The sequence below is a fragment of the Marmota monax genome, unplaced genomic scaffold (assembly GCF_021218885.2).
Source record: "Marmota monax isolate L192 unplaced genomic scaffold, Marmota_monax_Labrador192_F-V1.1 WCK01_AAM20220418_F8-fsc00012, whole genome shotgun sequence".
NCBI classification, from domain to species: domain Eukaryota; kingdom Metazoa; phylum Chordata; class Mammalia; order Rodentia; family Sciuridae; genus Marmota; species Marmota monax.
In genome coordinates, this window is record NW_026695227.1 from 7,757,236 (window position 1) to 7,774,031 (window position 16,796).

At 39.2% G+C, this 16,796-nt stretch overlaps 1 pseudogene; it reads left to right on the forward strand.

Annotated features, from left to right (window-relative positions):
* The first annotated feature begins 14,396 nt into the window (after positions 1–14,396).
* On the forward strand, positions 14,397–16,590 carry LOC124087245 (large ribosomal subunit protein eL6-like; annotated as a pseudogene).
* Positions 16,591–16,796: the final 206 nt, after the last annotated feature.

Genomic DNA, 16,796 nt, shown 5'->3' on the forward strand with positions numbered 1-16,796 from the left:
TTTGAGTGTACAGTGATTAATGAGTTGGCCATTTTGAGACTACAAGAGCTTTAGGGATATGCTTGAAGGAGCATAAGGATAGAGCTTTATAGAGTAGTTGCAAAAGAAAGGTAAAGAAATCATTCCAGTGGAAAATTGTTGGAGGTTACTTGGAAGTTGCTGATTGGACTAGAATATGACCATTCACACCGAGTTGGATTTTGTGGTTTGTTTACATAGGAACATACAGGGTGCTAGAGTTGCCTCAGTCGAATGACCTCCTGGTTAATTCTTTCAACAGATTTCAGACTTGCAGGCCCCATAATCACCTGAACCAATTCCTTAAAATCACTCTCTCACCTTGATATGTTCTCCCTGGTAAATTGCAACAACAACAACAAAATGTAAAATGGAAGGTAAATTATACATAATGCTTTTGTGACAATAAGGTTATTAGTGTTAAAATATTTCTTTGGCCTTAACTCATCATATGATTATTAGTAGTCTTTAACTGCTTAAAATAATGTCTCTAAAAATCTTGATAATTACTTTAAAGTAAGAATCTATAGGAAATTCATCTCTTAATTAAATTCATTGTGGAGAATCTATGTGAAACTTTTATGGGGCCTCCATTGAAGGAAATATTGAATAGATTCTGCTTGTCCTGGAGCCATCTAAGGGTTGGACATTTCTTTATAATTGGGAGAAAGATAATTGTGAGAAAGAAATGTGGTATCAGGCTATTATTAATAGGCTATTATCAGTTATTGGAAAAGTATAAGGGGACAGATAGATGAGGATGGTGGGAACTTGAGGTTAAGAGAATAATTCTATAAAAACGGACCCACTGTATTGACTCCCCACATGCTTCCTTTGCCAAAAAGTCCCACCTGGTCTGAGTGGATAGGATCTGTCATATTCCTCAACAAACAGGCAGGGGGCAAAGCCCAGGTTGTCAGTATAGGTACTGAATGATGCGGGTCAAGAGCATGAGGACTGGTATCAAAGAAAAATAATGGGTTGCTAATAGCTAACCTTGGATCACACATCCTGGCACTTACCCCTCGTGCTTCTGCTCTTTCTTGCTCTTGGCCAAGTACATGGAGAGAAAGAGAAGGTGTGGGGTTCTGGGGTCTATAAATGAGCAAGACACACCCACTCCTGTGGACTCCCAGAGTTGAGGCCCCTTCTCTTCCAAGAGGTCTGCTGTCTCTGTTTCTTTCTTAAATAAAACTTGTTTTCTACACTTGCCTCGACATTTCTTGGTGTTTAATCTTCAACACTGGGGAAACAAGGACCCATTGCTGATCTCCAAGACCGGTATCAGAAGTACCTATAAAAGTAGAGGGTTTGAAAATGGATTTCCTTAAAACTGTGACCTTGTACCTATTCTAAAACCTTTGCATGCATCCTGGGCAAGTGTACCTTCTGTGGAAGAGAACATTTCTGCTTATCTGTCTGGGTTTCAGCCTTGCCTTCTTTCTCTCGAGTACCCTGGTTCCTGGTTTGAATCTAATTAATTAGGCAAACCTGTGGGTTTGCTTTTTTCTGGCTTCTGTTAATTTAGGCACATTGTTTTACTGTGACCTTTGGATTTAATGTCCATCCTGGGTCTATACTGTCCTCCTTGTGTTTTTCAAGGCTCTTGTCCAAGACGTTCCCATGGCTTCCAGCTTTTTAACTTGATGGCTGGATCTTGCTTCATTCGTGAATGGCACGATTGCTTCTGATCACCACAGGGCACTAGATAGTGGCTGGAGGCAGTGCCTAGAACCTACCTGTTGGCCGTCTTGCTTTTATCGACTCCATCACGAAGTACCAATTAAGTTAAAAATTGACACATTGTCCTAATTGGAAATTTGGTCTCTTTGTCTGCTTCAGTCGGTTTCTATTTATCCCACTTTATTTCCATTTACCTTTTGGTCTTCTTTCTCCCTTGAAGCTCAGTTGCTTTTTACATTTCCTTCCTTGGCTTTAGATTGCCATTTCATGATTCTCCAAATGCTAGTAAAGATCAAACCATCAAAAAAAAACAATGTGGAGAGCTTCAAATCACTCCTGCAAGGTAGGCGGGCCTGCGACCCACCGGCAGAAGAGGAGCAGCGACCTGCTGAGACGCAGAGCCGCCCCCTCCCCCTGCACCGGCAAGGTAGAGGGAACTGTGACCACGCACAGAGCAGGCCCAGCGGCCTGCTGAGGGGCAGAGCCACCCCCCACCCCCCGCGCCTGCCAGGTGACCACCGACAGAAAAGGCCCAGTGGCCTGCAGTGGGACAGAGCTTCCAATCACTCCTGCAAGGTAGGCGGGCCTGCGACCCACCGGCAGAAGAGGAGCAGCGACCTGCTGAGAGGCAGAGCCGCCCCCTCCCCCTGCACCGGCAAGGTAGAGGGAACTGTGACCACGCACAGAGCAGGCCCAGAGGCCTGCTGAGGGGCAGAGCCGCCCCCCACCCCCCGTGCCTCCCAGGTAGGTGGAACGGTGACCACCGACAGAAAAGGCCCAGTGGCCCACGGCGGGACAGAGCTTCCAATCACTCCTGCAAGGTAGGCGGGCCTGCAACCCACCGGCAGAAGAGGAGCAGCGACCTGCTGAGAGGCAGAGCCGCCCCCTCCCCCCAGCGCCTGCAAGGTAGACGGAACTGTGACCACCATCAGAGCAGGCCAGACCTGCAACCAAGAGACAGAACAGGCCCAGTGGCCTGAGGAAGGGTAGAGCCGCCCCCCCCCGCGCCTGCAAGGTAGGCGCACCTGCGACCCATTGGCAGTACAGCCCCAGAGGCCTGCAGAGGGGCAGTGCTGCTGCCTGCGCCTGCAGAGTAGACAGAACTGTGACCACCGACAGAACAAGCCTAGCGGCCCACAGAGGGACAGAGCCGCCGCCCGCGCCTGCGAGGGAGACTTTGCAACTATACAAGACCAATATAAATATATAGGGGGAAAATTCAATAGCACAACAGTTTCACCAAGTAGAAAGGAACGCGAACAGTATGAAGAGACAAGGAAAGAAAGGACCACAAGCATTGCAGGTCAACTCAACGTTAGAAGAGGTAATAGCTGCAGCAGATGGAATGTCAGATAAAGAATTCAGGATATACATGCTTCAGATGATCTGGAGTCTCAAGGAAGACATCAGACAGCAAAATCAGACAATGAAAGATCACTTCAACAATGAATTACATAAACAAATCCAAGAAGCAAAAGATCAACTATACAGGGAAATAGAGGTTATAAAAAACAAACAAACAGAAATCCTAGAAATGCAAGAAGCAATAAGCCAACTTAAAAACTCAATTGAGAATACTACCAGCAGAGTAGAACACTTAGAAGACAGAACATCAGACAATGAAGATAAAGTATTTCAACTTGAAAAGAACATAGACAGCTCAGCAAGACTGTTAAGAAACCATGAGCAGAACATCCAACAAATATGGGATAACATCAAGAGACCAAATTTAAGAGTCATTGGGATACAGGAAGGGACAGAGTTTCAAACCAAAGGAATGAGCAATCTATTCAATGAAATAATACGAGAAAACTTCCCAGACTTGAAGAATGAGACAGAACCCCAAATCCTAGAAGCCTACAGGACGCCGAATGTGCAAAATCATAAGAGACCCACACCTAGACACATTATAATGAAGATGCCCAACATACAGAATAAGGAGAGAATTTTAAAAGCTACAAGAGAAAGGAAGCAGATCACATTTAGGGGTAAGCCAATCAGGATAACAGCTGATCTTTCAACACAGACTCTGAAAGCTAGAAGATCCTGGAATAACATATTTCAAACACTGAAAGAAAATGGGTTCCAACCAAGAATTGTGTTTCCAGCGAAATTAAGCTTCAGGATGGAAGATGAAATTAAAACCTTCCACGATAAACAAAAGTTAAAAGAATTTGCAGCTAGAAAACCATCTCTTCAAAACATCCTTGGCAAAACATTACAGGAAGAGGAAATGGAAAATAACAATGAAAACCAACAGTGGGAGGTAGGACACTAAAGGGGGGAAAATAATCAAAGAGGAAAACAAACCATGTTTAGTAACATAAATAAACAAATATGGCTGGAAGAACAACCCATATCTCAATAATAACCCTAAATGTTAATGGCTTAAACTCACCAATCAAGAGACACAGGCTAGTAGAATGGATCACAAAACAAGACCCAACAATATGCTGCCTACAGGAGACGCATTTGATAGGAAAAGACATACATAGGCTGAAGGTGAAAGGTTGGGAAAAATCATATCACTCATATGGACTTCGGAAACAAGCAGGAGTATCCATACTCATATCAAATAAAATAGATTTCAAGCCAAAGTTAATCAAAAGGGATAAAGAGGGACACTACATACTGCTCAAGGGAACCATACACCAACAAGACATAACAATCATAAATATATATGCCCCAAACAATGGTGCAGCTATGTTCATCAAACAAACTCTTCTCAAGTTCAAGAGTCTAATAGACCACCATACAATAATCATGGGACACTTCAACACACCTCTATCACCACTGGACAGATCTTCCAAACAAAAGTTGAATAAGGAAACTATAGAACTCAATAACACAATTAATAACCTAGACTTAATTGACATATATAAAATATACCACCCAACATCAAGCAGTTACACTTTTTCCTCAGCAGCACATGGATCCTTCTCAAAAATAGATCATATATTATGTCACAGGGAAACTCTTAGACAATATAAAGGAGTAGAGATAATACCATGCATCCTATCTGATCATAATGGAATGGAACTGAAAATCAATGATAAAAGAAGGAAGGGAAAATAATACATCACTTGGAGAATGAACAATAGGTTACTGAACGATCAATGGGTTATAGAAGACATCAAGGAAGAAATTAAAAAATTCTTAGAGATTAATGAAAACACAGACACAACATATCGGAATCTATGGGACACATTGAAAGCAGTTCTAAGAGGAAAATTCATTGCTTGGAGTTCATTCCTTAAAAAAAGAAAAACCAACAAATAAATGATCTCATACTTCATCTCAAAATCCTAGAAAAAGAAGAGCAAAACAACAGCAAAAGAAGTAGAAGGCAAGAAATAATTAAAATCAGAGCTGAAATTAATGAAATCGAAACAAAAGAAACAATTGAAAAAATTGACAAAACTAAAAGTTGGTTCTTTGAAAAAATAAACAAAATCGACAGACCCTTAGCCATGCTAGCGAAGAGAAGAAGAGAGAGAACTCAAATTACTAACATACGGGATGAAAGAGGCAATATCACAACAGACACTTCAGAAATACAGAAGATAATCAAAAATTATTTTGAATACTTATACTCCAATAAATTAGAAGATAGTGAAGGCATAGATAAATTTCTTAAGTCATATGATCTGCCCAGATTGAGTCAGGAGGATATAGACAACCTAAACAGACCGATATCAATTGAGGAAATAGAAGAAACCATCAAAAGACTACCAACTAAGAAAAGCCCAGGACCGGATGGGTATACAGCAGAGTTTTACAAAACCTTTAAAGAGGAACTAATACCAATACTTTTCAAGCTACTTCGGGAAATAGAAAAAGAAGGAGAACTTCCAAATTCATTCTACGAGGCCAACATCACCCTGATACCTAAACCAGACAAAGACACTTCAAAGAAAGAAAACTACAGACCAATATCTCTAATGAACCTAGATGCAAAAATCCTCAATAAAATTCTGGCCACTCGGATACAAAAACTTATCAAAAAAATTGTGCACCATGATCAAGTAGGATTCATCCCTGGGATGCAAGGCTGGTTCAATATACGGAAATCAATAAATGTTATTCACCACATCAATAGACTTAAAAATAAGAATCATATGATCATCTCGATAGATGCGGAAAAAGCATTCGACAAAGTACAGCATCCCTTTATGTTCAAAACTCTAGAGAAACTAGGGATAACAGGAACATTCCTCAATATTGTAAAAGCAATCTATGCTAAGCCTCAGGCTAGCATCATTCTGAATGGAGAAAAATTGAAGGCATTCCCTCTAAAATCTGGAACAAGACAGGGATGCCCTCTCTCACCACTTCTGTTCAACATAGTTCTCGAAACACTGGCCAGAGCAATTAGACAGACGAAAGAAATTAAAGGCATAAAAATAGGAAAAGAAGAACTTAAATTATCACTATTTGCAGATGACATGATTCTATACCTAGCAGACCCAAAAGGGTCTACAAAGAAACTATTAGAGCTAATAAATGAATTCAGCAAAGTGGCAGGATATAAAATCAACACGCATAAATCAAAGGCATTCCTGTATATCAGCGACAAATCCTCTGAAATGGAAATGAGGACAACCACTCCATTCACAATATCTTCAAAAAAAATAAAATACTTGGGAATAAACCTAACAAAAGAGGTGAAAGACTTATACAATGAAAACTACAGAACCCTAAAGAGAGAAATAGAAGAAGATCTTAGAAGATGGAAAAATATACCCTGTTCATGGATAGGCAGAACTAACATCATCAAAATGGCGATATTACCAAAAGTTCTCTATAGGTTTAATGCAATGCCAATCAAAATCCCAACGGCATTTCTTGTAGAAATAGAGAAAATTCATATGGAATTCATATGGAAAAACAAAAGACCCAGAATAGCAAAAACAATGCTAAGCAGGAAGTGTGAATCAGGCGGTATAGCGATACCAGACTTCAAACTATACTACAGAGCAATAGTAACAAAAACAGCATGGTACTGGTACCAAAACAGGTGGGTGGACCAATGGTACAGCATAGAGGACACAGAAACCAATCCACAAAACTACAACTACCTTATATTTGATAAAGGGGCTAAAAGCATGCAATGGAGGAAGGATAGCATCTTCAACAAATGGTGCTGGGAAAACTGGAAATCCATATGCAACAAAATGAAACTGAATCCCTTTCTCTCGCCATGCACAAAAGTTAATTCAAAATGGATCAAGGAGCTTGATATCAAATCAGAGACACGCCGTCTGATAGAAGAAAAAGTTGGCTACGATCTACATACTGTGGGGTCAGGCTCCAAATTCCTCAATAGGACACCCATAGCACAAAAGTTAATAACTAGAATCAACAAATGGGACTTACTCAAACTAAAAAGTTTTTTCTCAGCAAAAGATACAATAAGAGAGGTAAATAGAGAGCCTACATCCTGGGAACAAATCTTTACTCCTCACACTTCAGATAGAGCCCTAATATCCAGAGTATACAAAGAACTCAAAAAATTAGACAATAAGAGAACAAACAACCCAATCAACAAATGGGCCAAGGACCTGAACAGACACTTCTCAGAGGAGGACATACAATCAATCAACAAGTACATGAAAAAATGCTCACCATCTCTAGCTGTCAGAGAAATGCAAATCAAAACCACCCTAAGATACCATCTCACTCCAGTTAGATTGGCAGCCATTAAGAAGTCAAACAACAACAAGTGCTGGCGAGGATGTGGGGAAAAGGGTACACTTGTACATTGCTGGTGGGACTGCAAATTGGTGCGGCCAATTTGGAAAGCAGTATGGAGATTTCTTGGAAAGCTGGGAATGGAGCCACCATTTGACCCAGCTATTCCCCTTCTCGGTCTATTCCCTAAAGACCTAAAAAGAGCATGCTACAGGGACACTGCTACATCGATGTTCATAGCAGCACAATTCACAATAGCTAGACTGTGGAACCAACCTAGATGCCCTTCAATGGATGAATGGATAAAAAAAATGTGGCATTTATACACAATGGAGTATTACTCTGCATTTAAAAATGACAAAATCATAGAATTTACAGGGAAGTGGATGGCATTAGAGCAGATTATGCTAAGTGAAGCTAGCCAATCCCTAAAAAACAAATGCCAAATGTCTTCTTTGATATAAGGAGAGTAACTAAGAACAGAGTAGGGTCGAAGAGCATGAGAAGAAGATTAACATTAAACAGGGATGAGAGGTGGGAGGGAAAGGGAGAGAGAAGGGAAAATGCATGGAAATGGAAGGAGACCCTCAGAGTTATACAAAAGTACATACAAGAGGAAGTGAGGGGAAGGGGAAAAATAATATAAGGGGGACAAACGAATGTCAGTAGAGGGAGCAGAGAGAGAAGAGGGGAGGGGAGGGGAGGGGAGGGGAGGGGGGATAGTAGAGGATAGGAAAGGCAGCAGAATACAACAGACACTAGTATGGCAATATGTAAATCAATGGATGTGTAAGTGATGTGATTCTGCAATCTGTATATGGGGTAAAAATGGGAGCTCATAACCCACTTGAATCAAATTGTGAAATATGATATATCAAGAACTATGTAATGTTTTGAACAGCCAACAATAAAAAATTAAAAAAAAAAAACAATGTGAAAATTTACGCAAATTTCGGATATTGAAGGAACATTATAAATCATAATTCTTGTGAATGTGTGAAATTGATTTTGGAGTCATGCAGAAGTTATTTAATCCGTGGTGGTCTGAAGCTGTACGAAATAAATTTGAGAGGCAATATTCGTCTAGGACCTTGCACCCACTATGTGGTAGCTCGTTACATCTGTGCTCTATCACTCTGTCAAGTCAACCCCTGTTATTGACCTTGGCCCTGGAAACAGGAAAGAGGAAGGAGAGGTGGGGAGACAGTAATAAGGTTCTTCCTTGAGACCTGCTCTTGGCCAATACTTAAAATGAACGTTCTCTTCTGAAATGCTTTCTTTTGATCTGGGGACACCAATTTCTTGTCATCTCCAGCTCCCTGTTCCAGCTGAATGCTCCTGCTTCTTCCATCTGCAGACTCTTGCGATCTGTGTCCCTGACTGCTTGTGTTTGCTGGGGTTTCACCCACCTCTCCTGGTGGCCCTGTTGAAGGGGATTCACGACAGCTCCCAGCTTATTCTCTCCCATATGAGACACACACAGTGCCACTGCTTGTCCATGTGGTGCTTTGTGTATATTAGAAAGAGGTGCCATTCCTTAGGCACTTTCTTTCTCCCTAGTGGGAAACTATAATATACTGGGTTTGTGAGCATAAGACACTCTACTGCCATCCACCAGAAAATAAACAAACAAACCTATGAGGACTACCACAGGAATCAATTCTGATTTTCCCTCCCCAGCATTAGATGTGAGTATGCTTGACAGCATACAACTTATACACCATACCTGTGTGACCCCAGGCACTAAATGAGACTACAGGAAACAAATGATTTTCCCAGAAAAGCTTTGGAAATTAACTCTTTTTCCCCCCTCCACAGTGCTGAGGATTGAACCCAGGGCCTTGTGATGCCAGGCAAGGAAGGGTTCTACTACTGACCTGCACCCCCAGCTACAAACTTTGAAATACATAAAAGATTTCATGAGTGGTGTGAAGGGGATTTTGGCTTACTCTTCACACAGACTCATACTGTTTTTATCTTCTATCTTACCTTGGTGCTTCGTTTTTTTTTTGTTTTTGTTTTTGTTTTTGGTGCTTCTATTTTAACTTCTTAATATAAATAAAATGAAAATGTTTTTCCTAGGGTGATAAACACCTTTCAGCTTACTCCAGTGAGAAAAACTTAACATGTATAGAAGTTATCTTCATTGGAAAAAAAATTAACAAATAATCTTTTTCACAAGTTTGGTATAAGAACAACAGTAAAGTTTCCTTTCTGATTAATTTATTAGGGAAAGTGTCTGGAGAGTCTTTTATCTTTCCCCTGGAAGACACAAAGGATGTGGAAGAGGTATCCCTAAGGACAGATTAAGAGAAAATGCTTTACAGCTACAGATAGCAAGATTTGAGGTTAAGTGTGAAGAATTCCTGACATGGAGGATTCTTTAGCTCTAGTATGAAATATCAAAGGACTCTTTTCCCAGAGTTGGCCTCCAAAGTAGCTTTACTGGGTCACTCAACCTGCTTGTTTCCTGCAAGTGTCCATTGATCCCTGCAAGTGGCTGAGCGTTGATTAAACCAGGAAACTTTTGCTAAAGAGAGTTTAGTAAAGTCTCTCTTTCAGGGATATATGGAATTATCTAGACATTTTGGTCCATTTAAGCCAAGATAGCCTTGAGATTCAGGTTCAGTAAGGGTGTGTGTGTGTGTGTGTGTGTACTTTTCCTTGAAAAATCAAGGAAACAGATTCTCCCCTAGAGCCCCAGAAGCCCTGCAGCCCTGCCCACACCTTGATGGTAGTGTAGCAAGGCCCAATTTGGACTTCTGACCTCTAAAACTTCAAGATAATAACTTGTTTTTATTGATTAAGCCATTAAGTTTGTGGTTACTCGTTGTAGTAGCAATAGGAAACTAATACACCTTGCCCAGATAAACAATGTCTCCCTCTGGAGCAAAGGCTTAGCATATTTGTTATACAATATAATAAGGATAATGTCTTTTGCTGGGGCAAAAGGCCGGCAAGCTTATTTCCAATGATAAAATATTCAGGTTTCCTAAGGCCAGGGTTTTCTTCCTGGAACATGACTCATTTGAATGCAGTATTATCTAGTTCTCTTTTCATTTTGGTGTGGCTTTTGGAACTCAGAGGAACTGGCTTAAATACTGATACTCTGGCTGCTATTATTGCAATAAGTAATAACCTATCTTTTGTCTATGATTATTTGAGTGCTGTCTTCTGCCAGCATTCACAAAACATTAGCAGGCTAGTTTGTTAGATTATAAGTAGGCCCTTCATAGTGTGTTCATTATTGATGCAAGTCTGAAAATTTAAAACTGTGTTATAACAGGGCTCATCAACTGCATAATTATTGCATTCAAGATACTGTTTACTCTCCTTCATACATTAGGTGTGGTATCACAATGTCTCTTTCTGCCTTTGCAAAGATTAGAGATCAGTTCGTAACAGATCGAAAATAAACAAAACTGGGTGTTTACTCTAGAAAGTTTGAAAATTCATCACTATGGCAACTACAAAAGTTCCCTTTCTTTTCCCATCTACAGAATTTCCTGACTGTCACATTTCTCCACTTACCTTCCTTTTTCTATGTCTTGCTGTATAAAGAAAAAAATCCTTGGGAATCAGTCTCTCATTTTCTCATGAGAAGCGTTCTCCACTCTGAATTTTTGGTGAATTAAATTTCCTTCTTGACTACACCATAAAACTCCCTGGCTGCTATAGCCACTTTCTTGTTTTCAGTCTAAACTCTGTGGCAATAGTCATGTCAGTATTTCAGAAGTCATTTAGACCAGGGGCTTTCTTTTACTGATGTGAAAAGCCAGTCTTCTCATGACCAGGAGAATTATTGTCTTAAGTCTCTCTGATCTAACCACCTAGTGTCTTGGGAGAAATATCTTGACCACAGTCACCCCATCTCCCTGTCCCAAGCCTGGGTGCAGCTGTTAGTTTGGTTTAACATTATTGCTTTCCCTCCACATCTCTGGAAATAAAACCTTGAAACTGAAATTACTATAGTAATAGGCTGACTATAGCCAGAGAAACTGACCTGTGAACAAGTTGGAATTAAGCTTCCAATTGTCTGTATCATAATTAACTAGTTAATTAATTTGAGAAACATTTACTGATAGCCTAAGTTGTGCCAGACTCTCTTATAGGAGACAGTGTTTCCTGAGAAAGGTTGAGGATGTGTTTGGGGAGAAACAAAGAGGGGGGTTACACATCTGGATTGTGAGGGAGTTTGGGGACTTAAGTGATGGAGAACTTTATAATTTCTTTTTTTCTTTTCCCCAAATTCAGAGACTTGACCACAATGCTCCTTCCTTTTTACAGATGGAATAAGAAAGGGATAGATTTTCTTTTTTGTTCTTTTTTCTTTTTGGTACTGGGGATTCACCCCAGGGACACTCCATAACTGAGCTACGTCCCCAGTCCTTTTTAGTTTTAGTTTGAGACAGGGTCTTGTTATGTTGCCCAAGCTGGCCTGGAAGTTGTGATCCTCCTACTTTAGCTTCCGAGTAGCTGGGATTGCAGGTGGACACCACTGTGCCCAACTTAAGAGTTTCTTTTTCTTTTATAGTTCTTTCTCTTTGAGAGGAATAATAGGAAAAAAAAAACACGAAACAAAACAAAATTCTTACTCTCCATGCTTCTGGAAATCACCAACAAATTATATAGGTCAAGGGATTTGTCCATTCAGCAGTAGACAGCTTGAATTCTCTGTGATGGTTCTGGGTTCTGAGTCTGAAATGTGTGCTCCTTTTGTTCTGATGAGTACAAAATGATCAACTCTTCTAAGAGATTTGGAAGGAGCTGGAGATTACTATCTTGGTTAATAGATAATTTTAGTGTAGTCTCTGCCTAATGAATTATGAACAGAATATCCAAATTTCAAGAAAAGTAGATTGAACCTTGTAGAAATTTGTTCCCAACAGATTCTCTCTTCTTGATTGGAGAAACATTAGCAACGGGTTTTACACATTTCTGGTTGTTACATAGAGTACGCTTTTCTGTTCTGACTATTAAAGAAAAGGGGAGAAAACTTTCATGTATAGCAGAGACATGCATCAGGGGTATTAAGAGCAAAAGATGCAGCAGAGTGAATTATGAGTCTATAAGATGTAAAGTAATCAGTTGCAAAGGAGTTATTATTACCAAAAGCTGAAGCTATGGTTAGTTAAGAGTGCAAAGGCCAGTGAGTTACCTACTGCACAGTAAGGGCACTATAGATAGCAATTATGTACTGTCCATTTCAAAAAGCCAGAAAAAAGGATTTTGCATATTTTCATCACGAACAAATGACAAATATTTGGAGAGATAGATATGGTTCATCAGATTTAGACATAACAAAATGTGTACATGTACTGAAAGGTCACATGGCATCCCATAAAATAATACAAAGTAAATGAATGCTTTAAAGTATAGTTAAAAATGAATTTAAATTCAATTAAAAAATGGAAATGTTGACTTCCTTGGTTTGATCCTTACACATTGTATACTTGTATGAAATTATTATACTCTGCCCCATAAATATGGATAATTAAAATAATTAACAAAAAGGTATAAAAAAGGACAGAAGACTACATGTAATTCATTGACTGCTAAAACTCTACATGAGGATAAATATGATTTCTGTAATTTAATGAAAGATGAAACATTTAAATTTAGGAGTCATTTAAGTTGTTTGACATTTAATAAAATCAGGTGATGTTCACACAATAATAAAATTAAGATTTTAATAGGCAATACATATTACAGGTTATAATTTGATTTTATTTGAAGATGTTTTGCTATAGAAAAGACAGGTTGAGATTCCCATTCTCATTCTTGGTATTAGCCTGGATGTCGGACCCAGTAAACTGAAGCCAGAAGCCACTTTTCGCCTGATAACTATTTCTAGAATTGGAGGGAGATACTTGGAAAGAGTTAACTCCAATAGTTTACATCTTAAGTCTAGGAACTCCCAGCAAAATTTAGGAATGGTATAAAGAAGCTTGGAAAAAAAAATACTTGTTGCAAATTAGGACAAGAAAGCAAAGAACAGGATAGAAAGAATTAAGGAATAAGTAAAAGTAAGTAAAAAAGCTATGTTTCCTCTCATGGGATAGATTTAAACAACTCCAGAGAAACAGGATGAACTCTGACCTCGCAAGCTTTCACAATTCTATTCCAAGAAGTAATTAAATTAATATTCTCATCTTTACACAGCATTAATTCATTTCTATTTCAGCCTTAAGGGTTTAATAGAATTTATTATTTATTTGCAAAAATATTGTGGATTGTGGAAAAGTATCTTTAAATGAGTTAATATAGGAGGCACTTAGAACAGGGTCTGGCACATATCTGTACCTCCTAAATGTTTGTTATTATTTTTCACAAGACTGAAAACAAAATCTTACCCTGAGGTCTCATAGCACTTGGGCTGTTTATGGTTAATCTTTGGAATGCGTTCTTGTCAACTATTTCTACAGCCCAGCAAGTTAGCATGGAAATATTTTCCCAGAGGGCTAGATGACATTTTTGACTTTTAAGCATGACTTTTGAGGTTATCTTTGATGGTTTATGTTAAAATTCTTTTTTTCCATCTTGAGTTTTAGGGTACAACCAGAGATGTTTTGAAGTAAACCAGCCATTAGGTGTCGCTTTCTTCTCACTGCTTTGGGTTTTAAGAACTATGACCTGAATTAAGATTTTTGCTTTTCTTCTTCTTTTTCTCAATGTCTATAAATAAATAGTCTCTATGTCAAAGCTAAACGGGAAATTTAATTTTAGATTAGTAGATAAGGGATAATACTCAACTCCTTGGAATGATTAAATTTTATGCTTGTTTTTAAGTTGGCCTGACTCAATGTCCCTAGTTGACTAAATTTGGAAATGCCATATTTGTGTTTTTCTTTCTTGCTGAAATTGGCATAGCAATGTTTCTGTACCAGATACTTTTGCCTGGGGACACCTTTTCCCAGGTCAAAGTTCATGGGTTTTATTTGGGTGCTGTGGCACATACCTGTAATTCCTGGGATCAGGGGAAGGCTGAGGCAGGTAGGTGGCAAATGGAGGTAAGTGTGGGCAACGTAGTGAGACCCCATCTCAAAACAAAAAATAAGGGCTGGGGCTGTAGCTCAGAGACAGAGTGCTTGCCTAGCATGTGTGAGGCACTAGGTTCGATCCTTAGCACACATAAAAATGAAACAAATAAAATAAAGTCACGCCGTCCATGTACAACTACAAAAAAATAAAAATAACCCCCCCAAATAATATGCAAAAATGTGCTTTATATGTGTAATATGAATTGTAATGCATTCTGCTGTCATATATAACATTTTAGAATAAAAAATAAACTTAAAAAATCACAAAAAAATAAAAAGTGGGTCAGGCATGTGGCTTAGTAGTAGAGTGCCCTGGGTTTAATCTCTCATGCCACCAAAAAAAAAAAAAAAAAATCATGGATTTCTAATCTAGTGATCACTGAGTAAAATACCTATCTTTCAGATACCTTTTAGAGTTGCTCTTTCAGAAAGCTTCTATTGTCTTCCTCCTTCCCAACACTGCTTAGGAAAATCCCTGTACTTACCTGTATTAGCATTTAAAAACACTGTGTTGAAACAGTTTGTTCACTTATTTTTCATACCTATTGAACCTTAAGTAACCTTGAGAATGTGGATTCTTTTCAAGTCTTCTTTGTTGCCTAGCATTCTTGCCCGGAGTCTATTTTCAACAAGTATTTGTTGGACAAATTAATAAGTAATCAAATAAGGCAGAAAAACCATTTAGGGATGCTCTCCTTGCCTGCAGCATACCCCCCAGCTCCCATCTCTTTCCCTTTTCTGAGCTGACCATGTAAAGACTTGTTTTGAAATGTTAAGTAGTAGTTTCCCTGGCATAACAGTTAACAGGAGCTTTCTTCAGCAAGAGGCAGAGTTTGGGCAGTCCTGTTTTCACTTGGCTTAGTTCCCTCTGCCCATCTTTCATCTGGGCATTTCGTTTTAGCGCATACAATATTATCTTCTAGCCATGGCAGCTAGAATTGCTACGGAGGCCAGGAATTGCTCATCAAAAGAGTTGCTTGAATCTTTGACACCAGAAGCTTAACAAATAAAAAGATGAGGATAATTTTAAGTTAAGGTGATTTTTTTTTTTTTTTTGCTTGCAATTTAATCGTTCTATTGCTCCACTTTGTAGAAATTGGGAGACTTGGCCTCATGCTGATGCTGGTTTTATGTTCTGAAGGGGAATTTTCTCACTCACAATACTTACAGTTCTCTGATATTTAAAAAAATTTTTTTTTTAGTTGTAGATGGACACAATGTCTTTATTTTACTTATTTACTTATTTTATGTGTTGCTGCGGATCAAACCCAGTGCCTCACGCATGCGAGGCAAGCGCTTAACCACTGAGCTACAACCCCAGCCCACGTTCCATGATATTTTGAACCAATTTACGAACCAATCAGGAAAACTTGAGATCACTCTTCCCCATTTTGCAAGATTGTGGGTGAAAGGGCTGAAATACTAAGGAAAAGAAACCTGGAGCCAAGAAGGCTGATGCCATTGGTGCATTAGAAAGGGTAACCCTAATGCTAAGAAGCCCAAGAAGGGGAAGCCAAGCCCCACTGCAGCTGAAACCCGATCCTGATTAAAGAAATGGGAGATGCTTCCCATCTGCTGTGTATTTGGGAAAGACCATGTAGGAGGGGAAGTACTCAGCTGCTAAATCCAAGTTGAAAAGAAGAAGGAGGAGAAGGTTCTTGCTACTGTCACAAAAGCAGTTGGTGGTGACAAGAATGGTGGTACCAGAATGATCAAGCTCTGCAAAATGCCTAGACACTATCCTACTGAAAATGTGTCACGAAAGCTCTTGAGCTACGTCAAAACAAACAAACAAACAAACAAAAAAACCCCAGTCAGCCAGTGAGAAACCTGTGTGCAGCATCATTCCTGGGACCATGTTGATGACCCTTACTGGGCACCATGGAGGCAAGAGCTGAGCAGTGGCTTGCTCCTTGTGGCTGGACCTTTTGCCCTCAATTGAGTTCCTCTGTGTAGAACACACCAGAAATTTGTTATCACCACCTCCACAGAGATTGATATCAGCAACGTGAAAATCCCCAAACACCTCACCAGCACAAGGTTGATCAGAAAGCTCTGCACTCACAAGTTTTACCCCAGCGCAAAGCTATTCCTCAGCTGCATGCAATCGGTTTTTGCTCTAAAAAATGGAATTTATCCTTACAAAATGGTGTTCTAAATTTCTTACTGAGAACCTAATTAAATAATGGATACATTTTAAAAAACTTGAGTTCAGAAATACCACTCGTTAATATAATTTATCCTATGGAGTTCAATAAATTAAAACAAAATGTAAATGACCACCTTAGATCTCTAGTGTTGGTATACATAGCTGATTAAAGTCATTTATAAAGCCATTAAAATAGACACCATCATAGCAAATAA